Genomic DNA, 27,849 nt, shown 5'->3' on the forward strand with positions numbered 1-27,849 from the left:
CACTTCAGTCATTTACTATCAATCAAAAATAGATCGTTCTTTTTGTGTAATCGAATTTTTCATCCATTTATTTTACTTTCCGGTGCTTTTCATTTAGATAAACAAAGAAAAGAAAGTTTTGTAATTATTTCCACGTCGTCCTGGTTATCAAAAACAATCAAAGTCCTAATTTTATGATGAAAAACCAGAGCATGCAAAACTGAGGAAGGGTAAGCAGCCACGAAAGAGAAAAATAATAATTATTTTGAACCAATCAATGTGATGACAATTTACACCAATGATTGGCTGGAAGGCACTTTGCATTTGGCTCAGTTAGGAAATCTATGTATGTATGTATGTATGTATGTATGTATGTATGCGTGCGTGCGCACGTGTCTGTCTGTTAGAGGTGATGCTATTACCGAAATAAGAGATGCCCAGAGATGCATCATTAATAAAATATACAGCTATGTTGTCTTTTATTGCTGATAAAAACATAATGACCGACTTTCTAGTCGTCTGACGTATTAAAGTTTGTTTTTTTTTAATAAAAAAAAAACTACACATATATAATTTGGATCGTCTATTTTTGTTTTTACAATTTTTTTTTTTAACACAAAAAAAGGCCGATAAAAAAATTTAAACAATAAAAAGTATAAGTAAGCAGATTTCTATTCTTTTTAACACTGTTTGCTTTTATATATATATATATATGACCCATTTGATCACTCATTCTGTTTAATTGGGGGAAAAAAGTGAGTTTTCAAAATGAGTTGAAAAAAAAATAGTCGCTTTTGTTCTTTAGAACTCTTTCTTTTGGTGCATGTTAAAACGTATTATTATTTGTTTATTTTTTGTTTTTTGGATTATTCAAACTGCTGTCTTCACCTCGAGTGTTATTCCGTTATAAGTGTAATTTGAAGATGCAATATTTTTGTGCAGGCGACACTAAAAATACAACTGCGAATTATTCAGGACTTCTACTGCGTCATGACTGATGGAACGAGAGTATGCGACCCCTGTGGATTAAATAAACTCAGTTCGAAATTCAGTGCAGATTCAAGAGTTCAGTAGAAAGATTCTTGAGTGTGATAAAGATTCCCAAGTTCGATAAAATATACCTAAAGATAGGAGTTTACATCGACCGAAACGTTGTGCGAATAACACTCAAGATGAGGACAATAGTTCAAATAATACAAATTATCAATCCTGATCTCAGAAATACATATCTGTAAGTTTGCCTTTTTATAGCTTGCTAAGTTTTTGTAAAATTAATTGAATAAAAATACATGGTTACACAGGGCCCACAAAGCATAGTTTTATGAAAAATTCTTCAATCTGTCAAGAATAATGATTTTGGTTATTAGATTTGCTATTGTTTAGGGTGACGGTTTAAAAAAGCTAATATGCCCAAAACACTTTTTACATACACAAAATAATTTTCATAGACATGTTAAACCTTGCTGAATTTGTGTTATTTGAATTATTTTTATTTTATCCAGAAGTGATTTTTAATTAACATCTTTAAACGTTAAGCCACGGATCCATGAGATTTTGCTTCTTACTAAAATTCTATTTGAGGAGTCTGTTTTCGAAAACTAATAAGCATAAAATGCTCTATGAGATTAAAGATAAACTTACAGAAAATTTTTGTCTAATAGTTTTCACACAATATAAAAATGGGTCATTCGCTTTTTTTCCATTGACTTTGACTCTATCCTCCCTTATTTTTTACAAATAGAGGAGGGTAACCACTCATCAAGGCTCAAAAGCTACTTGAGGATAAAGTTTAATGAGTGTACGGTGGTCATCAGAACAACACAATAGCTGTTAGTGGTGGAAATTGAGTATAATTTGACTTAAGGGGATGACTCAAAGAGAACTTGTTTACATTGGACTTGAAGGCAGCCATATTGTAGTCATCTGGAAAGCAGGCCAGGAGACCAGAGTTCCGCATTCGGGCAGTTCTAGGGAAGAAGCTTAGTTCATCGAATCCATGGTTAGATTTAGGCACAGATAGAGAGTGGGAAAAATTTGTAAGTAATTGTAGTTAGCCGAGTGTTTTGTGAAAGTTGTAGGAGCCTTTCCTAGTCTCACACAAAAACACGCATTCACATCTCAAGCCATATTTCTTGTCATATACATACGCGCACACAAACATATGCGCACATGTACACACAAGTAGATATATTCACGTTCGCGTATATACACTCATATTCACGTGTATACACACACACGCTAACGTGCGCACACGTACGCACACATGGACAACGTCACTTCCCCTTTCAAAGGAAATCCACACATGCGCAAAAGACCACCGGAAAAAATTATAAAAGCAAGAGCAATAAGCAGCATCTTCCTTTTCGGACCAGCTTCCGAGGTGAGTGGTCGGCGCACCAGCCGCCGCCGTTTCGGCAGGCACACGCGCGTGCCTCACACCACTTGCTACCATGTGGGGCAAAAATCTAACAGACAGTACATACACTTTACACGTTTTCTATCTCCATGGCCTGGATTGACTTTTTCTCATTTTCTCTCTATACATATACTACAATAGACTTTCCTCCTCACCAGCTAACAGCGAGAGACGCACACCAAACTGGATTGACTTCCTCTCTTTCTCTCTCTACGACAATAGACTTTCCTTCTCACCAGTAAACAGCGAGAGACACACGCCAAACTAAACACGTGTAGTACCCTTTTATTTCACTTGTTTCTTCACGAAATAAATTCTAGTTCGTTTTATGCAAGTAAACTCGTTGTTCGTTCCTTCCTCAAAGCAATTTATTTTTCCTTTCCCAATTCAAATCATTTCTCCTATTTTGTACGTCTGGTGAGTATATAATATATACACCAGTCTGCTACAAAATGGTGATACCCGAACGTGTGATGAACGCGCATTTCCTTCTATATCCTAGACCGCTAGAAAGTTTATCAAGGGGACACCATAGATTGGGGTTCAGTGAGCAGTTGCCAGAAAAATAACGAGAGAGCAAAGATAGGCTAGAAATGTAGGAAATAGGTTGCAGGGAAGAGAAAAGGGCATCTCCCACTAGGTTTTGAAGCCGGTTTTACAATAAGCAAGTCGTAAGGTTTGGATTTAGAGTATAGAATCTTCTGCTTTAATGTTTACCTTTAATGGTTAAGCTCATATTTGTTGCATACCACCGGTTTAGAATATATCAGGTACCACTATTTGGCAATATATAGGAAGTGTGATCTGACAAGTGAAAAAGAACTCCCCTCTCTCTCTCTCTAAATATATATATATATATATATATATATATATATATATATATATATAAACGGCTTAGAATTAAGCATTAAATAAAATAATTTTCATTTAAAATTCGAGACATCTTAAAAAAAAAAACATCTCATGAATAAAACATAAATTACCGGGACAGAAATGACAATCAAAGAAAGATTATTGTTTTTTATAATACAAGGTGTGTACAAAAATTATTGAAACACAAGCTGTAATTTACCAAGACACAAATCGATAAAGTGAACATTTTTTTTAAAGGAAAAAAGATGAGCTGTGAAAATGTTCTCAATTGTTTCAGATGTATGTTCGAAGAGAAGTCTGGCGATTTTAACATTAAACTATATTTAGTTTACTAAATCGAGCTTCAGTTCCCTAAGAACTGATACTGGATCAACATTATATGAGTTAACAGTGTTTTAATGGTCTATATTGTTCAAGATCTTATATGAAAAAATAAATCGAAATTTCTTCCCTTTCTACTTCCCTCCCCGCCCTCTTTTTTTTAATGTTTTTTTTTTTTTTGTCAGTCATAATGATAACATTAATAATTTAAAATAAAAACTACATTTAGTTAAAAAAAAATGGATAACACACGATTAATCAGATGAAAACCAGCAACCTCTTAATTTCGTAAATATGTTGCTAAGAGCTTGCAATTGGTTGATGGATTTAATTGAAAATTTAATCATAAATTATAAATTATGCCCATAGGGTTCCCTGAGAATTAAATTATCTTCATAATTAATGTAAACATACTTCCAACTATATCTAAAAATTCGAAGTCTAAGAGTGCAGAGCTACCCTCTTTTTTCCTACCAAAACATGGTGATGTTTACACCTGACGAAGGTCGGAGGTTACATCGTTGTGCAGATAACACACGAGAACAATTTTCCGATTAATCTAAATAATACAAACATTCATACCTCATCTCAAATATTCAGAAGTTTTTTTAGGTGTATTTGCATTATTTGTCAGGTTACATTTTTCGCTATCATATTTATTCTAGCGTAATACAAATCAGAAAAATTTGAAGTTTAAGGGGTGGGTGGGGTATTTTTATGAGTCCTTCTCTCACCTTCAAAAATAAACACCACCATTAATATATAACCAATCTGATATCAAAACTTTCCAATAGCTTGCTGATTTCAAGTAGGTCATTGATTTTGTAAGATCAACTGTTAAAAATTGAATTGTGGACACATATTTGTCAGGTTCAGGATTGCTGTTATTCAATGTTAATTCGTCTAATTAGCCATAATTTGCAATTAACTGACAACGTCACTTATCTGTCTCCAAAATTACGAGTATGCCTATCGTTTCCCAACCAATTTTACTCGGTTGCTTTACACTCCTGGTTCTGAATTTATTATCTTTCATTGCACCATCTCTACCTCTGTTTATTAGCAATTGAAGGTAATAAAGGAGAAAGAATAAAAAGATTAGAGTAGTCCATTATAAACAAAAAGTGATTAAACAAGTAGTAATACGTTTTAATACACAGCAAGAGAAAGAGTGATAAAGAACAAAAAGCGACTAATTTTTTACATATTTAACTCATTTTGAAAACTCACTTTTTCCGATTAAATAGAACGAGTGATCAAATGGGTCACATTTCTCACACACACACACACACACACACACACACACACACACACACACACACACACACAAACATATAAGCAAACAGTGTTAAAAAGAACAAATCTGCTTACTTTTATTTTTTGTTCTTTAGATTTTTTATTGACCTTTTTTGTGTTAAAAAAAAAACTAAAAAAGGTATTATTAAGTAAAGATTCGTTACTTTCAACAATGTTTGCTTAATTAAAAAAAACAACTACCTAAATGCACATTTTATATATATATAGGCATCACCACTTATCAAGGGCCGGAGACCACTCGAGGATAAGGGTTAAGAGTGCACAGTAGTCAATTGGACAATATAGAAATCGTTAGTAATGGAAATTCGGTGAATTTGTTAACAAGTGGAATGGCTCATCAAGAACTTGTTTACGTTGGACTTGAAGACAATCATATTGTAGTCAGCTTGAAAGCAGGAAAACGAAAGACAGTTCCACAGGCGTGCAGTTCTAAGAAAGAAGCTGTGTTCATGGGATCTACGTTTAGGTTTGGGCACAGATAAAAAGTGTAGGGGGGGGGATTATTGATAGTGTTTTCAGCTAGACGAATCTTTCTCGTGAAAGTTTGGCGAGTGGGGACCATAGATTGAAGCTCAGTCGAGCACTTGCCATGAAAATAATGATATATATATATATATGTATAACGATGTATATATATATTATTATTGTATATATATCATTATATATATATTATTATAATAACGATGTATATATATATTATTCTAGGTTAATATTTTCTAGAGGTGAAACAACGAATGAATTTGTAACAAGATTCATACAAGAGTGCTCAATACTGAAGTAGGGCAAGATATACTTTTTATTTCTTATCGTAATTACGAACTATGCTTCTTTTTTTTTTTTTTTTTTTTTACACAGTGATCACTACGTATCAAGGCCCGGAAGCCACTCAGGGATAAGGGTTATTGCAAGTACATAACGTTAGTGTGGAGATTTGATGAAGTGTTTAATTAAGGGGGCGGTTCATTAGGAATTTATTAACGTTGGACTTGAACACATCCAAGTTGTAGTCCGGAGGGAAGCAGGCAGACGGAACAGAGTTCCACAGGCGTGCAGTTCTAAGAAAGAAGCTTTGTTCATGGAATCTGCGTTTTGATTTAGGCACAGATATAGAGTGGGGGAAATTTTTCACAGTGGATTCAGCTAGACGGGTGTTTTTCGTGAAAGATTGGCGAGGGGGGACCAGAGATTGGAGTTCAGATGAGCACCTGCCATGGAAATAACGATAAAACAAGGATAGGCTCGCAACGTCTCTTCTGTGGGAGAGAGGTTGCAGGGTAGAGAAAAGGGCATCCCCCACTAAGCCACGAAGTCTATTTTGTACTCTGTCAAGGCAGGATAGGCTGTTTTCAGCAGCTCCTGCCCAGATATGGCAACAGTATTCCATCCTTGGACGTACTTGGCTTTTATATAGATAGAGAATTGCATCAGTAGTGAGATATCTTCTGGAGCGGTAGAAGGATCCCACCATCTGTCCAGCAACCTTGGCAACAGACTTGATGTACGTGTTCCATTTCAGATCAGGAGTACAGGTCAAACACAGAAGCTTGTCAAAACACAGGGCCTCACCCAGACGAGAGCCATCCATCACAATTGATGCCAGCTGGGGATCAGAGCATTGATGATGTAAGGATCGGAGTTTGGTTTTGGATGCATTAAAGGTAATCAGCCACATCTTCCCCCACTGAACCACGCGCTCGAGATCAGAGGAGAGAGAATCAGAGAGAACTTTGTCATTTACAGCCTTTGATGTGTTGCCGTAGATGGTCGTGTCATCAGCATAGATGTCAAGCATTGCCTGAAGAGGTCTCCAGTTACTTGTAACTGTTGTCTTAAGTTAAGGAAACAGAAGTCCTACTACATGTGTGTATCGGACGAAGTCGGTCGATAAAGAGAGAGATTAAAGATGGCGCCTGTGGCTTTATAAGCTGTAGTCTCACGAAATCTCGCCACACACATGCAAATGGGGAAGATAGATTGTATAAAAGCAGGCTGAGTTGAGAAATAGGATTGTGACCTTTGACGATTGTTGAATTTCTAGCCACGTGTTTGGAGTATCGTTGTTACGACTTCTCACGAGTTGATCAACAGCAAAACACAAAACATGCTTAATACTGTGTAGCAACATAAATGCTTATGTAAAACCACTAATATATATTATTATTGTTTACTGTAAACAAAATATAAATAATAAGCCCTTATTTTCGGATTTTCCTTATAATTGAGCACTCTGCTGGATTTCTTTGTCCAAAAAACAATAATTATATATATATAATTATGAAGCCCCTTTAAGAATACTTAATGATGGGCACTGTCTGGGAAGTATAAGCTAAGAGGTAGTTAACTAGCGTTTATGCAACATTCACAACTTCCATCGTTCAAACACTATGGATTGTTTAATGTCGGCACATGAGCGTTTATTAATTTTTAATTCCGTTCATTCTCGTGCCAAATGTTTGAGATAGAGGCTTAGAAAATGGAGACGAAGGTGGCTTCATGACTTGGTTCAAATCTCCCGACTAGCAAGAATTGTCATCCTACAATGATTTTTTTTTTTACATAGGCATCACCACTTATCAAGGCCCAGGGACCACTCCAGGATAATGCTTAAAGAGTGTACAGTAGTCACTTGAACAATATAGTAACGATAGTAATGAAAATTCGGTGAATTTGTCAACTTAAGTGGAACGGCTCATCAAGAACTTGTTTACGTTGGACTTGAAGACAACCATATTGTAGTCAGCTGGAAAGCAGGAAAACGGAAGACAGTTCCACAGGCGTGCCGTTCTAAGAAAGAAGCTTTGTTCATGGAATCTACGTTTAGGTTTAGGCACAAATAAAGAGTGGTGGGAATTATTGATAGTGTTTTCAACTAGATGAGTGTTTCTTGTGAAAGTTTGGCGAGGGAGGACCATAGATTGGAGCTCAGTCGAGCACTTGCCATGAAAATAACGATAAAGCAAAGCCAAACTCGCAACATCTCTTCTGTGAGAAAGAGGTTGAAGGGAAGAGGAAAGGACATCTCCTACGCAGCTACGAAGTAAGCATGAAACACTAGTATCTACAGCTATAAAATAATAACTATTATTTAATTATAAATATATATGGACTAGGTTTATGAGTGAAATTTGATACGCTGAGGCTGTGGAAAAGTCGTCAGATTGCATGAAAGATAAAGTGTAAAGTATGAGTGGTTTTGTTATTCTAGGACTTATGATATCGGAAGTAGTGTTGAACATTGGATTATTGAATTGAAATTAAAATTTTGGCATCGTGACAATGTTATTGTGCACCTAGCCGAAATAAGGATAGAACTTTATTAGAATAACATCTAAAATGTATGCTACAAGAAAAAGCTTTAATTCAGAACTTTTGATTCTTTGAAAGAACCAATTTTCCATCGAGATGTAGCTGAATCACTTTATGTGTGTGTGCCCTTGGAGAGGGGGGGGCATTTTATTTTATTATTCGTTGGTTTTTACTTAACTCTTTTTCTTCTGCTTATAGACGGATGTTGTTTTTAATCGCAAATTTTGTAGGAATTTTTGGATAACTTTCTTTTTTTTTTTTTTTTAATTTCACTCGAAATGTAGAAATGTGAAAATTTATGTCAATTCCAGAAGAGAAACATGTTTTCAAAGATTTCAGATTCGGATTTCAAAGAGAAAATTTACAGAAGAAAGCAATAAAAAAGACCAAAGATTTGGTAAAAGCCAACAGCATTAGACGCGGGCTTACTCCTTCGCGTCACATTACTTATATTGAAGTGCTCTTTCAAGAGTATATTCGTATCTACATAAGAAAAAAAAGGTTATAAGAATATTTACTGCATGTACTTGTATGTATATAAAATACACACGCTTACAAATATATAACTAGCTTTTGCTAGAGAGTCTTTATTTTTTATTCCTGTGTGTGTGTGTGTGTGTGTGTGTGTGTGTGTGTGTGTGTGTGTGTGTGTGTGTGTGTGTGTGTGTGTGTGTGTGTGTGTGTGTGATTTTCTGTGCCAATTTTTTTGAAATAGGATTTTGAAAGTTGATAATAATTATGGTTTGATCATTACACCTTAAATACATTTTTATAGACTATAAATAATTTTGTTATAAGGTTGGTTTAATCTCTATTCATACATTTCTTAAACTGGATTCAAATACTTTGCAAAGATTTAAATCTTCTTTAATAGATGAGTATTTGCTCAAACTTTAAAGCATGGAATGATTATTTGACAGCTTAAATGCTCCCAAATTATTTTCCAATGCTTAACAAGTTACGTTCGAGAATCTGATAAACATATATATATATATATATCTGGCCTTCGGGCCGGGATCAAAGTGTAGTATCTGTTCTTCAGATGCTGCACTTAAGATAATTTGTACCAGTCAATGGAGGGGAAACCCTCTATACTGGGACAATTATTATTTTTGGTAACCAGAGTGACCCCTTTTAGGGGAGCTGGTTTTTACCTCACATTAAAAACGGCCTTGTGCCTAATTTGCTCAGTGGGGGAGCAAATAAATACCATCTGTTCTTCAGATGCTGCACTTAAGATAATTTGTACCAGTCAATGGAGGGGAAACCCTCTATACTGGGACAATTATTATTTTTGGTAACCAGAGTGACCCCTTTTAGGGGAGCTGGTTTTTACCTCACATTAAAAACGGCCTTGTGCCTAATTTGCTCAGTGGGGGAGCAAATAAACACCATCTGTTCCGGCAGATACTGCACTTAAGATAATTTGTACCAGTCAATGGAGGGGAAACCCTCTATACTGGGACAATTATTATTTTTGGTAACCAGAGTGACCCCTTTTAGGGGAGCTGGTTTTTACCTCACATTAAAAACGGCCTTGTGCCTAATTTGCTCAGTGGGGGAGCAAATAAATACCATCTGTTCTTGTTCACTTAAGATAATTTGTACCAGTCAATGGAGGGGAAACTCTCTATACTGGGAAAATTATTATTTTTGGTAACCAGAGTGCCTCCTTTTTGCCTATTTTAGGGGAGCTGGTTTTCACCCCACATTAAACATTAAAAACGGCCTTGTGCCTAATTTGCTTTGGTGGGGAAGCAAATAAATACCATATATCTATCTCTACTATTAGGAAATACTAATTACTAAAAGGAACGTTGTGCGCGTGTGTGTTCATTCCTTAGTTCGACTCGAAAACGGCTGGGATCGATTTTTATGAAATTTCTCACAAATGTACACATGAAAATTCTCACAAATGTACACATGTATCTGGCAGTGTTCTTAGATAGGTTTTCTATCAAAATGTCCTTGATAAGTGTTGATAATCGAAAAAATCCGACGTAAGGAGAATCAGGCGATTTTGCATTTTAAACTTTAATACAAGCCATTATATATAAAATAATTATATAAAATCAACAGTAGGTTCTCTACAGTGCAATGTATCTACGGGGAGGCATATGAAACTTCTTCCTGATGCACCGCGATAGGTCCCTAACTAAAGCAGGCGATTTTCCATGACACTAAAAATATGGAAATGTGAAAAAAATCATTCAATCCCAGGCAACATCGGGTCTCCCTGCTTATATGTCTTGAAAGTTTTTCAATCTATAAAACTATATAAAAAAAAAATAACGTAATCCCAAGTCCTATGTTGGAAAAATTCCTTTGTTTGTAGATGGTTTAATCTCTTGCAATCACTGCATTAGTTTTTCCCATTTGCCAAAAAGATTTTTTTAAAATTCACATTAGTCCTTATATTAGTTTAGAGATCATCAGTTGTTTACCATGAAACACTCTTTCGGGGAGTACACACACACACACACACACACACACATATCAATGCTGTTGAAAGAAACGAGCACTTCATAACGATAGTGTTTTTCATTAATTTCTTCTTTTTTTTTGGTGACTGAACAAGTTTAATCAATTTGTGAATCTAAAAATAAAAGAAACATGCCAAAATTTCGGTGAGTGTTGTCTTTTTATTTTAATTCTTTCTCAAGCTTTTGACTTACATAAATCATCAGAGGATATTTGTACAATTCTTGTGTTAATTGGTATCCATATTTAAAAATAAGAAAGATTAATTCAATTCTTTTAGACCTTAAAATCGTACATGACAGATTTGATATATGGTCTCATACGTTATGCTTCGAAGCGATAAAGATTATTATTAATCTTGTAAGAGCAGTGCAGTAACTATGACAATATACGAGCTTTCTCTTAAAAGAAAAAAAAATGGATGAATGGAATGATAGATTGAAACACTGGAATAAACAATAAAAAAAAAAAAACATTAAAAATATACAGAATCTAAAAACATATGTGTGTATATATATATATATATGTATATGTGTGTATGTGTATATTTTTTCATAGTCATCCTATGCGGTGTAAGCTAGCCAACCAACCATGAGATGTAAAGACAGAAATTTCAAGATCACTTATGATGGCTGCAAATGCTAGATACCAAATCTTTGGAAAATCTTTTCCCCTGAAAATCCCATTATCAATCTCTGGCAGTCTCTCAAATTGAAAACACTGCCAAAGAAAAAAAAATGGTAATAACTTTTTATTTACCATTTTTTTATTCTAGGAATATTAAAGAAAATCTTGGCATTCCTATCGCAGCCGCTATGTGCATCTGTGCAAAAAAAATGCAGCTCGGGGGATTTAATGGCAGAGTAGCCACTAACAAGAAATTGAATGGAACAGTTCAATTTCTAATATGACCAATTATGTGTATTCTATGATGCGCTTACCATGCTTACGCCATGACATGCAACGATGGATGCAAATATCTAATGTACAACCATCATATTCAGCCTCGCCGCGTTCCAGGTGGGTTATTTTATCATTTCGTTCGTTCTTAACCTACCCACTTTTTTTGTTTGTTTGGTTGGTGAGTGTGTGGAGAGTAGAGGTTCGTTTCACTAATTTGATCTCGCAACATCATTTCCCCAATTTGCCAAAAAGATTTTTAAAAATAAAAACCGATGAAACTTCAAAAAAATAAATAATATGTGAATTGCAAATGGGAGAGAAAAGAATACAATCGCCGGAAAAAAATATTTTAAATATATATATTAATAAAAGATGTTCGAAAAAGATAATTCACAAGTGCGTATGTTCATATATATATATATATATATATATATATATATATATATATATATATATTACATGCACACAATAGCTGGTATATCCATTGTAAAAAGAGTTCATAAGGAGATATACTTGGATTTTTTAATAAGAATCATAAAACTCAAAAACCATTTCCAGGGTGAGTATTCTAGCAATATATATATATATATATATATATATATATATATATATATATATATATATATGAAAGGGTGTGTAAATCTAATATATAAAAGTAACTGTCTGTCTGTTTGTCTTTCAAAATATCTCTTCCAAGAGTAAATGTCGCAGAGCAGCGCTGGGGCTTAAAATGATTGGATTTTTTATGAGCAGTTCATTTATGGGTTTTAGCCTGTTAAAATACATTTTAAGGGGTCAAAAAGGGTCAAAATTGAAAAAATTGTTGTACATTTTGTACATTGATCTTACTTTATTTTTAATCTGTTCATATGTGTTCCACGTTGGTACAGTGGTAACGTCACCAGCTTTGAATACTATGGTTTTGCTTTCGGTTTCTATTCTAGCTGATGACACCCAAACACTTTTGTTTAGTTTTTTTAATCAAGGAAACTGATGAAAAATCAAACCAAATAGGCAATCTCCTAGTGATAGTGTCATAAAATAAACAGCTGCTTTCAATTTGTCATGAGCCAACTTGGAAAGAGTGAGGTTCAGAAAACTATCATGAGAATACTCAGTGTGCACTCTGGTCTACTCAGAAATACACACATATATATAATAAGATATATATTTCTAATCCACATTTGTCATCAATTGAAATGAATGGCTCTCGTCTTCAGGAGGCCTCAAGTTTTGACAAGCTTCTGGGCTTGACCATTACTCCTGATCTTAAATGGAACACGTATATCAAATCTGTTGCCAAGGCCGCTGGAAAAATGGTGGGATCTTTCTATCGATCCGGTAGATATCTCACTGCTGATGCTATTCTCTATCTATATAAGAGCCAGGTACGTCCAAGGATGGAATACTGTTGCCACATCTGGGCAGGAGCTGCTAGAAAGGACTTGTCCTGCCTTGATAGGGTTCAAAATAGACTTTGTAGCCTCGTAGGAGATGTCCTTTTCTCCTCCCTGCAACCTCTATCTCACAGAAGAGATGTTGCGAGTTTGTCTCTGATGTATCGTTATTTTCATGGAAAGTGTTCAACTGAGCTTCAATCTATGGTCCCCCCTCGCCAAACTTTCACAAGAAACACTCGTCTAGCTGTAAACACTATCAATAATTTCCCCCACTCTTTATCTGTACCTAAACCTAAACGTAGATTCCATGAACAAAGCTTCTTTCTTAGAACTGCACGCCTGTGGAATTGTCTTCCGTTTTCCTGCTTTCCGGCTGACTACAATATGGTTGTGTTCAAGTCTAAAGTTAATAAGTTCTTGATGAACCGTTCCATATAAGTTATCAAATTTACCAAATTTTCATTACTAATTATTACTATATTAACCAATTTCTACTGTACACTCTTTAACCCTTATCCTTGAGTGGCCTCTGGGCCTTGATAATGTGGTGATACCTATGTAAAAAAAAAATATATATATATATATATATATATATATATATATATATATATATATATATGGGGAGTGTTCAAAAAGTAATGTCTTCTAGGTTTTATTCCGCCCGAATGGATCAGAGGGAATTGCAGATTGCATTATGATGACTGAGCTTATGCATCCATGACCTAAAAGTTTCATCTCTCTGTTCCAGATATTGACGGTGTGAGACGTCATTGAATTCCTGGCAAAGTGCATTATGGCGATTACTATGTAGAAAAAATAATTCTAGAGCATAAAAAGTTGTTCGTTTCATTGGGACCACACCCGTTTTCGTAGCTTAAACTTTTTGGGTTAAAAAATAGGTTTTACTTTTGGAACGACCGTCGTACATATAAGATGTGAAATGTGTGAACATATACGTATGCTAGGAAAATATGACTTAGAAGTATTCTGAACTTTGGTTAGATTGAAAATACACTTTCTTCTGATTGAAACAAAGGCAAATAAATCTATATATCTATAAAAGTGAAAATGTCTGTGCGTGTGTGTACATTTCCCTACCAATAACTCTGTCAATTTTCGGTCTAGACACTCGAGATTTGACATAAGGAGTATTGAGATATGGGAAAATCTTTCATCGGTTTTCGGATAGAAATTTGGCTGCCAAGGGGCCAAAGTTCAAAAGATTTCACTATTGCGGTGTCTAGCAAACTACTCAGCCAATTTTGGGTCTAAACATATGAAATTTATACATAACGGGTATTCAGACATGCGGTAAGCATTTTAATCAGGTTTGGGGCGAAAATTTGGCTGCCAAAAAGTTAAGAGTTGACCTTTGCAGATTCTACCAAATTCTTCCGCCAATTTTGGGTCTACAGACTTGAAATTTTAGATATAGGTAACCTGGACATCGATAAAACTTTGTATTTTGATTTGAGACCAAAATAATAAATGTTAAGGGGTCAAAATTCGAGAAAATTGTTTTTTAAATTGACCTCTCTGGTTTCTACGAAATTACCCTGACAAATTTTGGTGTAAACATTTGAAATCTTACATAAAGTGTATTCACACGTAGGTAGTCTTTAAAAAATAAAAAAATAAAAATCCAAAATTACTCTCTTTTTGTTCATTCTCTTATTTTTTCAATAAATTGTATGGTGGTGATATTTTGTCTTGTTTTAAATCTCATTTTCGAAGCTGGAGTTTTATAGTGTTATCATTAATTGGAGAGAGAGAGAGAGAGAGAGAGAGAGCGAGAGAGAGAGAGAGAGAGATAACCAAAAAGGAAAAAAAAGTCAAGATCATTTTATTAATATAATAGATTTCTAAAAGAAAAAATTCAAGTGTGTTGAGTTTTTTTTCTTTTTGAGTCCCCGACAAAAGGAGGGTGGACCTGTAAATTTACCCTTGTCCGTCCGTCTGTCCGCACTTTTCTCAATAACTACGCCTTGGAATTTTTTGAAATTTTACACAAACATTAAACATGATATGAGTAAAAAAATGTAAGAAAACGGATTTTCCAGGAAAACTCCAGTTTCTCCCTACAAGTGTCTTTCGGGTTAAAATGGCTAAAATGAACACGTTTGTGCTTCTTAAAAAAAAATTGATACCTTGGATTTTTATAAAACTTTCGTTGTTTGATTTCTATATAATTTTGTTTGTCTATACTTCACGATAACTCTTGGGTGTGCCCCAGGCGTTCTTTTAAGGCTAATAAAAACACTCCATTTGTGGGACTATTTTACCATATTTGTCCAAAATTTTCTGTGTATGTCTATTTAGCAGTTTTTCATAGTGCTAAACTCAAATTTAAATATGTTTAGGCCTTAAGGACTTTGAGGGCTAAATGGGGAGGGGGGGCAATGATGGTCTTAGTCATTTTTTTTTTTTTTGCGTGGTGCAAAACTCAAATTTACATATGCTAAGGCCTAAAACTGCACCGTTTGTTCATTTTCAGCAGGATTTGACGTCCCCTGGGGACTTTTGGGGCTAAATGGGGGTGGGGCAAATGCTGAACTTAGTCATTTTTTATGCCTCTTTCACTGTGCACTCACGGGACACCGTACATGCTTCACTTGTTAATCTTTATTTTTGCTCTATATTACATTTAGCTCTCCTGTAGAAATTATTCTATCCTTCATGGATCCAACACACACTCTCTCTCACACACACACACACATTATATATATATATATATATATATATATATATATATATATATATACACCCACACATATCCAAATGTAATTTTGTGGTATGCATAATTGGTGCACATGTATGTGTATATGTGACTGAACACTAATAAAAACGCTTATCTAGAGATATTCTCAAAAGCATAGAATAATATGCTTGTTATCAACACACACACAACCTAATAGGACCATTAAAGTTTGCACTTCATTGAATATATATTTTTTTATTTAATACATATTCACATCAAGAATCGTTTTTTTGGGAGCGCTATTTTTTTTGTACCTTTATAAAAAGGATATACACACACACGTGTGTGTGTGAGTGTGAGTGTGTGTGTGTGTGTGTGTGTGTGTGTGTGTGTGTGTGTGATTTAGCATGAACGAAGATAAAGATACCCATTTACGTTCAATACTAAATATCAAGTGTACTGATAGAAAATGACATTTTATCAATAATGACCTCATTAACCAACTCAAACATTGATCGCAAAGCACGATAATATAAGTGATTTCTCTTAAGATATTTCAGCGACCCCAAGTCAAGAGTTTCAACGGCAATTAACATATATATATATATATATATATATATATATATATACTAGCAAGGTTTACCGGCGCTTCCTGGGTTCATGTAGGAGGATAACATAAAAGTAGCATTCAAAGCATTGTGTTTAATATACATAATTAAAAGAAAACATTAAGTAAAAAAAAAATTTCCTTATTTTGTCATTATTTCGTTCCACATAATGCCCGATATGTCTGCTCGGCTGAAGTAAGTTATTATTATTATTATTATTATTATTATTAGTAGTAGTAGTAGTAGTAGTAGTAGTAGTAGTAGTATGAGTTAAAAGAAAACGAGTAAAAGATGTCGTTTACACATTTAAAAACGCAATCATATTCTATAGCTAACACGTTGCAGTCAAGTTTAAAACTCCTTTTTAATCTGTTTAAATGCTGAGAAAGATAGGGGAAAATTGTAGACAAATTTGAATGGTTTTTAATTCATAAATGGTCCTTTATTTAAAAAAAAAAAAAAGGGAAGAAAAAAACACAGCTCATATTTATGAGAAAACCAAAAAAAAAAAAAAAAAAGGAAAAAAAAGAGAGGAAACAAGATTAAGAGAAAGAAAATGTGAGAACAAGAGATTTTCTATCGAATGTTTGTCAATTTGCTCACCTCCAATAGAAGTTTTGCACTTTGGTACATAGGCGAAGATTGTATGCTCCTATCAACAATCAAAATGTATTTCCTACCTGTCTTCTTTTTCTCTGTTTGCAAATAAGAGTTAAACAATAAAAGGTGATAGGTTAATTTTTAAAAAAAAAGAAAAAAGAAAAGCTAGAAGCGACTTAGTGTGGAAGTGGCTGTAACAATCACCTTTAAGCTTAGACAGGGCAACCAATCATGGCAAAGGAAAACTCCTAAATAATAGTAGTTTTACTCCGCTTATTCCAGCATTGCTGTTGATCATCTCCGATTTCTCATCGCGACTTGACTAAAGCAATTCTGGATCAAGAGAAATGTCACTGCTTTGCTCATCAGAAACTAACCTTTATCATTCAAGGCAAACATTAAACGTATGTGAATTTTTGATGATCTAATGTAATGGTAGCTGCGTGTGTAATTGTGAGGCAAGGGTTGCACAATCCTCAACCACACCTCTCCTAAATTGGCACTGCTCGGATCCAGTGGCAAGGTGATGCCCACGATTGACTGGAAACAATGCCAAGATAAGCAGATAGCATATGCAGCACCTGCAATTCCCAAATGGTCACACATTTTAGTCCTAAATAAGTGCAAATAAAGGAGTATAAACAAAGGAGATAGCTGCTTACAGCTGTTTATTTAAAGTCATACAACAAAACAGCATCTTTTAAATATCGGATCATCTTCAAAACAGAATCCTCATAAGTACTCAGAAAACAAATCAATAATAATGGGGGAAGTGATGGTTGCTAAGTGGTTAACGACACAGACTGACAACCTGAATGTGCAAAGTTTAAATCCAGTTCTTTCTACTAATACACTTTAACTTAAAGATGTCACCAATTTTGACGTTATCCTTTTTGTAAGTACCTGATGTCTTTCTAGAAAAAATTCTAACTAAAAAGATATCAGGAGGAACGAATGCAAACAATAATAATCTGCTTCATTCAAAATAATAATGATCAACAACAACAGAGGAGAAGTGACAGTGGCTAAGTGTTTAACAACACAGACTGAAAACCTGGGTGTGCAAAGTTCGAATCCAGTTCATTCCACAGGAACACTTTCACATAGGGACGTTAGCAACCGTCACGTGATCTCTTCCGTAAAAAAAAAAAACTTAATAAAAATATAGAGCAAACAAGTGCCAACAAAATCATCATCAACGATGCTCAACAGCATGAAAAATGTATAATGAAAATTATGCAAATATCCCACGTGATGTAGAGATGAAAAAAGGAATAAACCAAATTATATGTTCATCAACGTTTCGTTTTTATTTCAAGACTTCCTTGAGTTTGTTCTTTTTTCATCTCTCCATATGTGTGTGTGTATGCGTGTTCCTTCTACCACCTACCAACCTGTAACCATTATGTACACTTCAAATTTGCATTGCTGTCTTATGTTGCCATGAGGCACGTCAATCCGTGCTCGAGTCTTTCTCAAATTGAAAATAGCTAATTCAGCATGCAAAGTAGGTGCTCTGAATACTGGTCACATGATCGTATAATCATAGAGGTAACAGCTGTGAGCTGGTCTTTTCAGAAATTGAACACTCACTGCTTTCTTTCCAGTTATGTTTTTTATGTGCTTGTATTAAATTCGGAATCAACAGCTTCGGAGTAAGTAGGTGCCCTAACGTTCTACCCCACCATTCCCTGACTTAAACAAAGAAATACCAGAATGAAACTAAATAGCTTCTTATTCCTGAAAATAAATGTATAAGCAAATGTAGGCGAGTGAAAAAAATCCGTGGCAAATATGTTTACCTATGTAGACCAAGATTTATTGTTATTTGCTGGCAACAGTCGTAGTCACTCGATTAGCATACGGACTATTTCTTCAATCTTGTAGATTGTTATTACTTCTATGTCTTGTACTTGTTATCTCTTGTAAATTTTTACCTATTATTTTCGGTCAGACTCCACATCTTATTGATAATATGTAAACCGATAATACCTATTCCATAGTCGAGTGTTTAGTGATTAAACCAACTGAGCTTGGTTGATCAGGAAAATGGCAGATTCAGAATTGAATACAAAAGTTAAGCTAGAGAAATTTCTTTGCTAGCTAACAACCCAGTCAAGTTCACAGCATAGGTGCCTCTCAAACTAATAATATAGAAAGTAGCACACTAAAGACTGAAACTGGAGGAAGAACTGTTGTGTTGGTTAACAGTGACTTCAGACTAAGCATCATCAAACGTTTTTTTTGGATCCAGCAGAATCCGATCTATCATACATTGTCTCGTAAACTTCCGGCTTTTCACCACTTTGCTTAGCTGGCTGATTGATCTGAAGGTGTAGGAACATAATTTATAAAGGAGAAAATTTCTAGGAAATATTAAATTCACGAGTGATTCACAGTATATCCCGGTCAGGTGAGATGATTGAAGGAGAAAGTTGGACAAACCTGCTTCGGGTAAATACCTCATTAAGTGGAGGAACATGTTTTACTACAAAAAATATATAATTAACGATAATGCAAACATGAAGTGTGTGTGTTGTAAATGCCAGAGAGGAACATCATATATATATATATATATATATATATATATATATATATATATATATATACACACACACACTGCTGACCAAAAATTTAAGACCACTTAAAAATCTTTAAAAAGAAACCTTTTTTTAAGGAGAGATTTTAAACTCTTCCGACTTAAGGTTACTAATACTACAATTATGGAAACAAAAAGATACATTCCAAAAAAATTATTTAAAAATTTGCATTTTTATTAAATTAGGCATTTTACACATGATTAAAATTATATGATCAAGGGTATAAATTGTTAGATTTATAGTAATTCTAATGTTTTTAGTTCAGTTAGAGATTAGCAATCACTGTGTAAAGGTGTTACCATGCCTAAAGTAAGAAAACCAACCGAAGTTGAGCGCTCTCGAATTCTAGGATTCCATGAGCAAGGTTTGTCACAGCGAGTGATAGCAGCTAAGGTAAATCGCAGTAAAACTTATTTGCAACTTTCTAAAGAACACTGAGAATTATGGAAAAGCAAAATTCTTTTGTAGGCCCTCCAAAATTTCTCCTGCATTGAGTACGAGAATCAGACGGGTTGTTATGAATGACAGAGGATTTCTTCTAGTCAAATTAAGGTTACAGATGCTAATTGCAGTCCGATAACCATCAGACGACACTTACTGTAAAAAGGCATGGTGAATAAAAAATGTAATCAAATTCCTCGATTGCTTCCACGTCACAAAGTGGGCCACTTAAGATTTGGTCATGAATACCAAACCTGAGACGTTGAGAAGTGGAAGAAAGACCTGTTTTCTGATGAGAAAATTCTCAATTTAGATGGTCCTGATGGCTTCCAGCGATATTGGGATGACAAAAACATGCCCCTTCCACACGCCATAGTGGTGGAGTGTCTGTAATAGTATGGGGTGCCTTTTCTTACAGAGGGACGATGGAGTTCCAGGTGGTGCAGGGTCGTCAGACAGCAGCTGGTTATGTTAGCATGCTACAAAAAGCATCTTTGATGATGGAGGGTCATCGTTTGTATGCGGATGGATGGTTGTTCAAACAGGATAATGCTGCAATCCACACTGCAAGACGGACCTTGAGCTTTATACAAGAAAATGGAGTCCATCTCTTTGGACATCCTGCATGCTCACCGGACTTGAACCCAATTGAAAATGTTCGCGAATAGACGACAAGAGAGGTTTATCGAAATGGCAAACAATATTCAACAAAAAAAAATGAACTTCGTGAAGCCATCTTCAGAAACTGGAGCAGGATTTCCCGCACCTTAATGGAAACCCTTATTTCTAGCATGCCCCAAAGAATTTTTGAAATCATCAAAAGCAGTGGAGGTAGAACGCATTATTAAGTTTGATTGTTGTAGGTTTTCATACACATTACATACACTGTTTGTACAAATTAATAGAATCTTTGTTTCTGGTCTTAAAATGCAAATTCTTAAATAAATTTTTGGAATGTAGCTTTTTTTTCCATAACCTTTTAGATTGTAGTATTGGTAACCTTAAGTCGGAAGAGTTTAAAATCTTTCATTAAAAAAAAAAGTTTCTTTTTAAAGATTTTTAAGTGGTCCTAAATTTTTGATCATCAGTGTGTATATATATATATATATATATATATATTTTTTTTTTTTTGTTTCACTTACATTGATATTAAAAACCTACTTTTTCTATTTAAAAATTATTAAATAAACTTAATATACTCTGTCATGTATATGCGAGCGACTAAATAAAAGTTAACTAATTTGCATATTCTTTGAAAATCGAACTTTAATTAATTATTCATTTTTATGGTTTCTAAATGCTACTCATAACTGAGCAAACAAAAATGTATATATAATTGACCTTGTGTGTGTGTGTGTGTGTGTGTGTGTGTGTGTGTGGAAAGTCTCTGCCAAACTCTTCTGTCAATGTTTGGTCTACAGACTTGAAACTTGATATATATATATAAAGGATTTAGACCTGTGAAAAAATACTGAAAGATAAAAACAAAAAAAAAACAATGATCTTAGCAATTCGACTATACCTTATATTTTTAAGCATGCGCAAATGCACATTTATACTTTTTACAACATTATTCCGCAAGGTTTTCTATGCATATGGACATAGTATTGATGGTTACGGATAAGACTGGTTTTGGTTTCGATTCTAACTGATAGCACCTAAATCTTTTTTTTTTTTTTTTTTTACTTTTGAAACCATTATTTGATACAATATAATTATCAATAGAAAATTGGCTTTATAATAAAAAATATGGAATTAATTAAAATATCATACTTATGGTATTTTATGATGGGCAACGCCGAGCGGCCTGCTAGTATTGTACATTGTTGATTTGTTTTCTTGGATATGAGAATTCTATTCTGAAGATGATCTAATGTTTAAAAATCTTTTTTAAGTTGTTTCATAACTTAAAATAAACATACTATAACTAAATATTTAGAACTTTGAAAAGAATTAGAACCTGTTAATTATATCAGAATCGCAAAATTTGAACAGAATCAGTAATTGTGTCGGAATGGGGGAAAATATTGGAATCGTTCCATCACTAATATTGAGAAATAATACTATAAATATGAGTCTCAGGTTTATTTGTTTCATTCAAAGAATTGAAAGTCTATTGGATATTGTCTTATATGGAATATGGTTGAGCACAACGCAAACCAATAACGCTGGTGTTGGCTTCAATATGTGATCTTGTATTCCAATTGTATTAGTCCTTTGATCTGGAGACAACGATAAGCTTTTTAGTATACATAATGATTTAAACAAACTTCGTTTCAGCACATGATGATTTCGGTTAATTATCAGATTATTTGCCCTGCTGATAGACTCAATAATAACAAATGCTAAGTCTTTGTTTAGTTTGCATTACACTTATCTTCTTTTTTTTTTTTTTGTAAGCATTTAAGAAGAGCAGATGAGACCAGAAATAGAAATACTAATAATAGTCATAGTAATTGATTACAATATAAGCATAGACATAGAGTGACGGTAAATAATCATATGAGAAACAGTTATTAACTTCAGTATCGTTTCAGGTTTGGTGATGTTATGAATGTCATGGGGTAGGATAACACTCCTGTAATCAGAAAACTTTTTGAGTTGCAAGAGAGTCTGTTAACAAGGTGAAGGCTATGTTACATTTGCTGCCGATACGATTTTGGTAATCTTTAAACAAAGTTGATTTTCTTCTTTTTTAATTACTAGTAGAAGTACCTGTTGTTGACTGGGTTAAAAAAGAGTATTCAAAAACGAGAGTGATTCATGAAAACAGGAAAGGTTATGAAAAGAGGGTATGGGTGTTAAAAGATAGCTTCAAACTATTGGGGTATCAAAACCAAAGCAACCCCCTCAAATGAACATGAGAAGGCAGTAATGGAAATCTTTATTCACACAAACATATGAACACTAACTAAGGTTCCCCATTCTAAGTGACCCCCCCCCATGAGGCCCTACCTCCTTTGGTGTGAGTAAGCGATGTAACCCGTAATCCCCCCCCCTTACAATAGTGGAGTTATATGGCTAGTTCAGTAGCTCTACATCAAACGGTGTGAACATGCATTGGGTTCCCATTTATAAATGACACTGCTGAGGCCCCCACTCTGTTGGTGAGGGTGAGTGATGTAACCCATCAAAACCTCCCCTCACACCAAAGTGGGTTATCCTACCATATTTGGTAACTCTACAAGTGTAAATCAAACGGTATGAGCATGCACAAAGTTTCCAGTTATAAGTGACTCTCCGTTGGTTGGAGTGAGCAGTGTAATCGTACGAAAACCTTTTCCTCTTCATGGTGGGTTATCCTGTCAAATTTGGTAGCTCTACATGGAACGTGAATGTGAATAGGGTTTTCCCCTGGGGCTCCACCCCCATTGGTGTGGGAGTTTATTTTATCATATCCATTTTTACTCCTTGATATCTCTGTACGTGATCAGCTTAGTATAATAGTAAACCATATAGGAGCCTATTTGTGTACAGACAGACAGAAACACACACAGACGTTGACCTTTATTATATAGACTAGCAGGTCGCCCGGCATTTTCCCGTCGTAAAATACACTTAAATATGATACGATTAATGTAGATTTCATATTTATTATATTATATTGGACCCAATACATAGTATTGATTTTAAAAGTTTTTTTTAAAAAATGACTCCTGCGCCACCACCAAGAATCCAAACTAAAATATTTAACTTACGATTTGTTTTTTCCTTTAACGTTAATGCCTGAGCTATGAGTACATGTTTGCTGCAAGGCTAAAATTTAAAACATGAACCAATAGCTATTACATTACGCATGCATATTTGTAATGTTGTTGTTCAACTTTCACCTGGCAAATTCCATCTTTTTTAATTTTCATAGTTTTGCACCAATTTTCCCCAGCTAAAACCCAAATATAAATTTTTCCATGGGTTCGAATACTCAATATATTAAGTTTCATGTCTCTAGACCAAAAACCTACAGAGGAGTTTGGTAGGCAATATTTTTTAAACATGCAATTCCACAACCCATACATAGCAAAGTTACATTTTCTTTTTAAATAAATAGAAAAAAGGGTTTTTAATATGAATATCAATACATACACAAAAAACATATAGGAGTATAAATTTATGATATTTCCGATTAAAACACAAGTATAAATATTTTTAAGGCTTAATTTTAAATCCTGTTTCATTCTAGTCTTGGATCTCACAGCTTTTACCCAATAATGTTGCTACTAAAAACGACTCGTATTATGAAGAAATGTAATTAGCAAGTTATTGTAATTAATAATTTCCGATTTTTATTCAACTTTAATAACATAAAAAGATAATTAACACTTAGATGGAAAAATAGTGTTCAAAATGTTCAACACTAAGAGGCATTTAATGAAATTAATTGAAACAAGCTTGACATCGAATCAATTTTTTTTTCTATTTACAACTGCTATTTATTAAATTTATTTTAGAGTGAAATTGAACATCTTCAATGGCTTGTTGATCGTTTATCATGAAACTGTTCACAACAGGTTTTAATACATGATTTTTTTTTATTTTACACAGGCATCACCACATTATCAAGGCCAAGAGGCAACTCGAGGATAAGGGTTAAAGAGTGTGCAGTAGAAATTGGACAATATAGTAATCATTAGTAATGAAAATTCGGTAAATTTGTTAACTTATATGGAACGGCTCATCAAGAACTTGTTTACGTTAGGCTTGAAGACAACCATATTGTAGTCAGCCGGAAAACAGGAAAATGGAAGACAATTCCACAGGCGTGCAGTTCTAAGAAAGAAGCTTCGTTCATGGAGTCTACATTTAGGTTTAGGCACAGATAAAGAGTGGGAGGAATTATTGATAGTGTTTTCAGCTAGACGAGTGTTTCTTGTGAAAGTTTGGCGAGGGAGGACCATAAACTGAAGCTCAGTCGAACACTTTCCATGAAAATAACGATACATCAGAGACAAACTCGCAACATCTCCTGTGATATAGAGGTTGCAGGGAAGAGAAAAGGACATCTCCTACCAGGCTACAAAGTCTATTTTGAACTCAAGCAAGGCAGGATAAGTCCCTTCTAGCAGCTCCTGCCCAGATGTGGCAACAGTATTCTATCCTTGGACGTACCTGGCTCTTATATAGATAGAGAATTGCATCAGCAGTGAGATATCTACTGGATCGATAGAAAGATCCCACCATTTTTCCAGCGGCCGTGGCAATAGATTTGATGTATGTGTTCCATGTAAGATCAGGAGTAACGGTCAAGCCCAGAAGCTTGTCAAAACTTGAGGCCTCCTGAAGACGAGAGCCATTCATTTCAATTGATGCCAGATGATGCACATCTTTTTCCATAAATTACTAAACATATGGTTTTAGAAAAATACAACATCCTATGATGGACCGATCTCCAGTTATGATTAAAGACACCCAGTTTTCTGAAAACTACAATGATTAGCCTTTGAAAGGCTGCTTATTCGAAGAAGAATTTATAGTGTAAAAAATTGTGCAATCGCCAACCACACAACTCCAATGACAAAGAGGTAATCTAAGACGACTAGAAGAAACACTGGTATATACATTGAAAGACTGACATTCTTTCAGAGTTTTCCTTTTCATGTACTACTTGCATTATGAAGACTCATAAAAAGACAGAGGATGGATGTAAAAAAATTAAAAAGAGAAAAAAAAGCCAGAGATATGAAAAGCAGATTTACCGAAAGCGAGGCGGAAAAGAAACATGGCGAAGGATAGAGCATCAAAACATACATGACGGCCATGAAAGAGATCACGTGAGATACGCAACTGTGGCAAAATATAAAGTGTATTGAGAATGGTTTACAGAGAAGAACCAGAGATTGGAGCCCAGTCGAGCATCTTTTATTGAAATAACGAGACGAAAGACTAGCAATGTCACTTCCGTACGAAATGGGACTGCAATAAAAGTTCTTGTGGTATTCGAGGCCTCTATGCATAGCACAAGTGATTTTATATCGCTTTCGATAGATGAGAGACTGATTACAAGATAGAAACTATTTTGGTATCAGCCGACATACTGACAAAGAAAAATAATCGGAAATATTTAATATGCATGAAGCAAAATTAACAATGTAATGACCCCTAATCCGATACAGGAAGAAAAATTATTAAACAAAAACATTTACGTATAATTACTTTTTGTGTACATGAATTGTCGGCATCGTTCTAAATCACTAATTTGTAATGATTACAGGAAAATAGCAGTTAACCTACTGTCATTTTTTTGGCATTGTAGCTAAAGTTATCAAGGCGGATGGCTGTAATTTAGCGGAAGTAATTTCACGGTATGAAATTACAAAGATTAAGTAAGATGTTTATGAACTTAAGGCCCCATGTTTTGTTTGATAATGATTGGAAAGGGCAGAATCAACAATTTGTTCAATGTTCATTCTTAGTACACAAGAAAGCGTGGGAGGCGATTAGGGTCTCTTTTTTTTTCTTTACACACAACCTCTATATTAATAAAATTGCTTACCAACTTGTGTGTGTGTGTACCTTACATATTTTTTTATTTATTATCAATCGATTACTTAATGAAATAAAAATGTACACTAGCATAGATTAAAACAAATCCTTATAAAAAATAAATTACAAAATTAAATCCATCATAATGCACCCGTTCCTTCATTAATAAGCAAGTAATTTTAATCTTTTGTTAATAGTTGACAATAAAAAAAATACTTTGTGATCCTTTGAAAGGGATTTGAAAGTATTTAAAGTATCGAATAGAAAGCCATTTCCGTATTGAAAACTCTAAGCAAATCCTCGTGTATTAAAAGATTGAAAGTTTTGAAAGCTATTTACATTCAATAATTTTATAAACAAATTCATAAAAGCAACATTACCTGAAAAAATATGAATAATTATTTCAATTAATAATTTAATAACCAAAAATACTCTAATAATTAAATTTAACTTTAAACAATAATGATGAAACTAGTAACTTCTATGGGGACTTACCCATTCACTCATAATAAACTCTGCTAACCATGGTATGAATGCCCTTAATACTCTCGATGGCAAATAGTGTTGCATAGGTGAAAGACAACGCCAGAAAATATCGGATTCGAGTAAAACCAGATGTAAATTGGCTTGCTAGCAATGATGTCAACCCTACGATCCGATCGAAGTATCGAGATCATGAAACAATGAGAAAATATTTTGACTGGATTGGGATTGTTAAAAGGCAGAACAATAAACATTTGAAATTTCAAATCGAAGTTCAAAATAAGCGAACAATTAGATTCTGATCAAGGAATATGGAGCAATATAAATGGCAAAACAAAGGCAGGCAGTCAGTCAAACAGTAGACGAAGAAAAGCAGGCACATTTCTGTGTCGCCACAACAACTACACACCATCTCATACTGAACCAAACTCTCAATTGTCATTATTATTGTAATCTAAATAAAACATTTAATTTGCGTCATCAGAATATATATACTATGGCATACATTTTGAAAAAATACGAACCATAAAATATATAGACGACAATGTTACAATATTGCGACCTAATGGCCTAACAATATTGCGACCTAACGACTGTCTAACTTAACAGTCGAAAATACCGGCAACCTTTCTCAATATATTCTTCCTACTTTTCTAAGGCCACAACAACTGGTGTCGAGGTTTTGAGAACTTATAATAAAACCGAATTTTGAAACACCCCAGTGTTACCACAACTGGCGATAAAGATTCAAGAACTCACGTTGAAAAGTAAAATTGGAAAAATGCACAAAATAATGTCAGCCAGAGTCGAACTCAAAAATAATACGCAACCAGTATTTAAGAAAAGAGAAATATATTATTCGCATCATTGGAGAAAATTAATGAGGAACTTGAAAGACTTGAAAAAAACGGCATCAAAAGTTGAATTTAGTCAATAGGCTGCC

The sequence above is a fragment of the Euprymna scolopes genome, chromosome 2 (assembly GCF_053919585.1).
Source record: "Euprymna scolopes isolate OS-2025 chromosome 2, ASM5391958v1, whole genome shotgun sequence".
NCBI classification, from domain to species: domain Eukaryota; kingdom Metazoa; phylum Mollusca; class Cephalopoda; order Sepiida; family Sepiolidae; genus Euprymna; species Euprymna scolopes.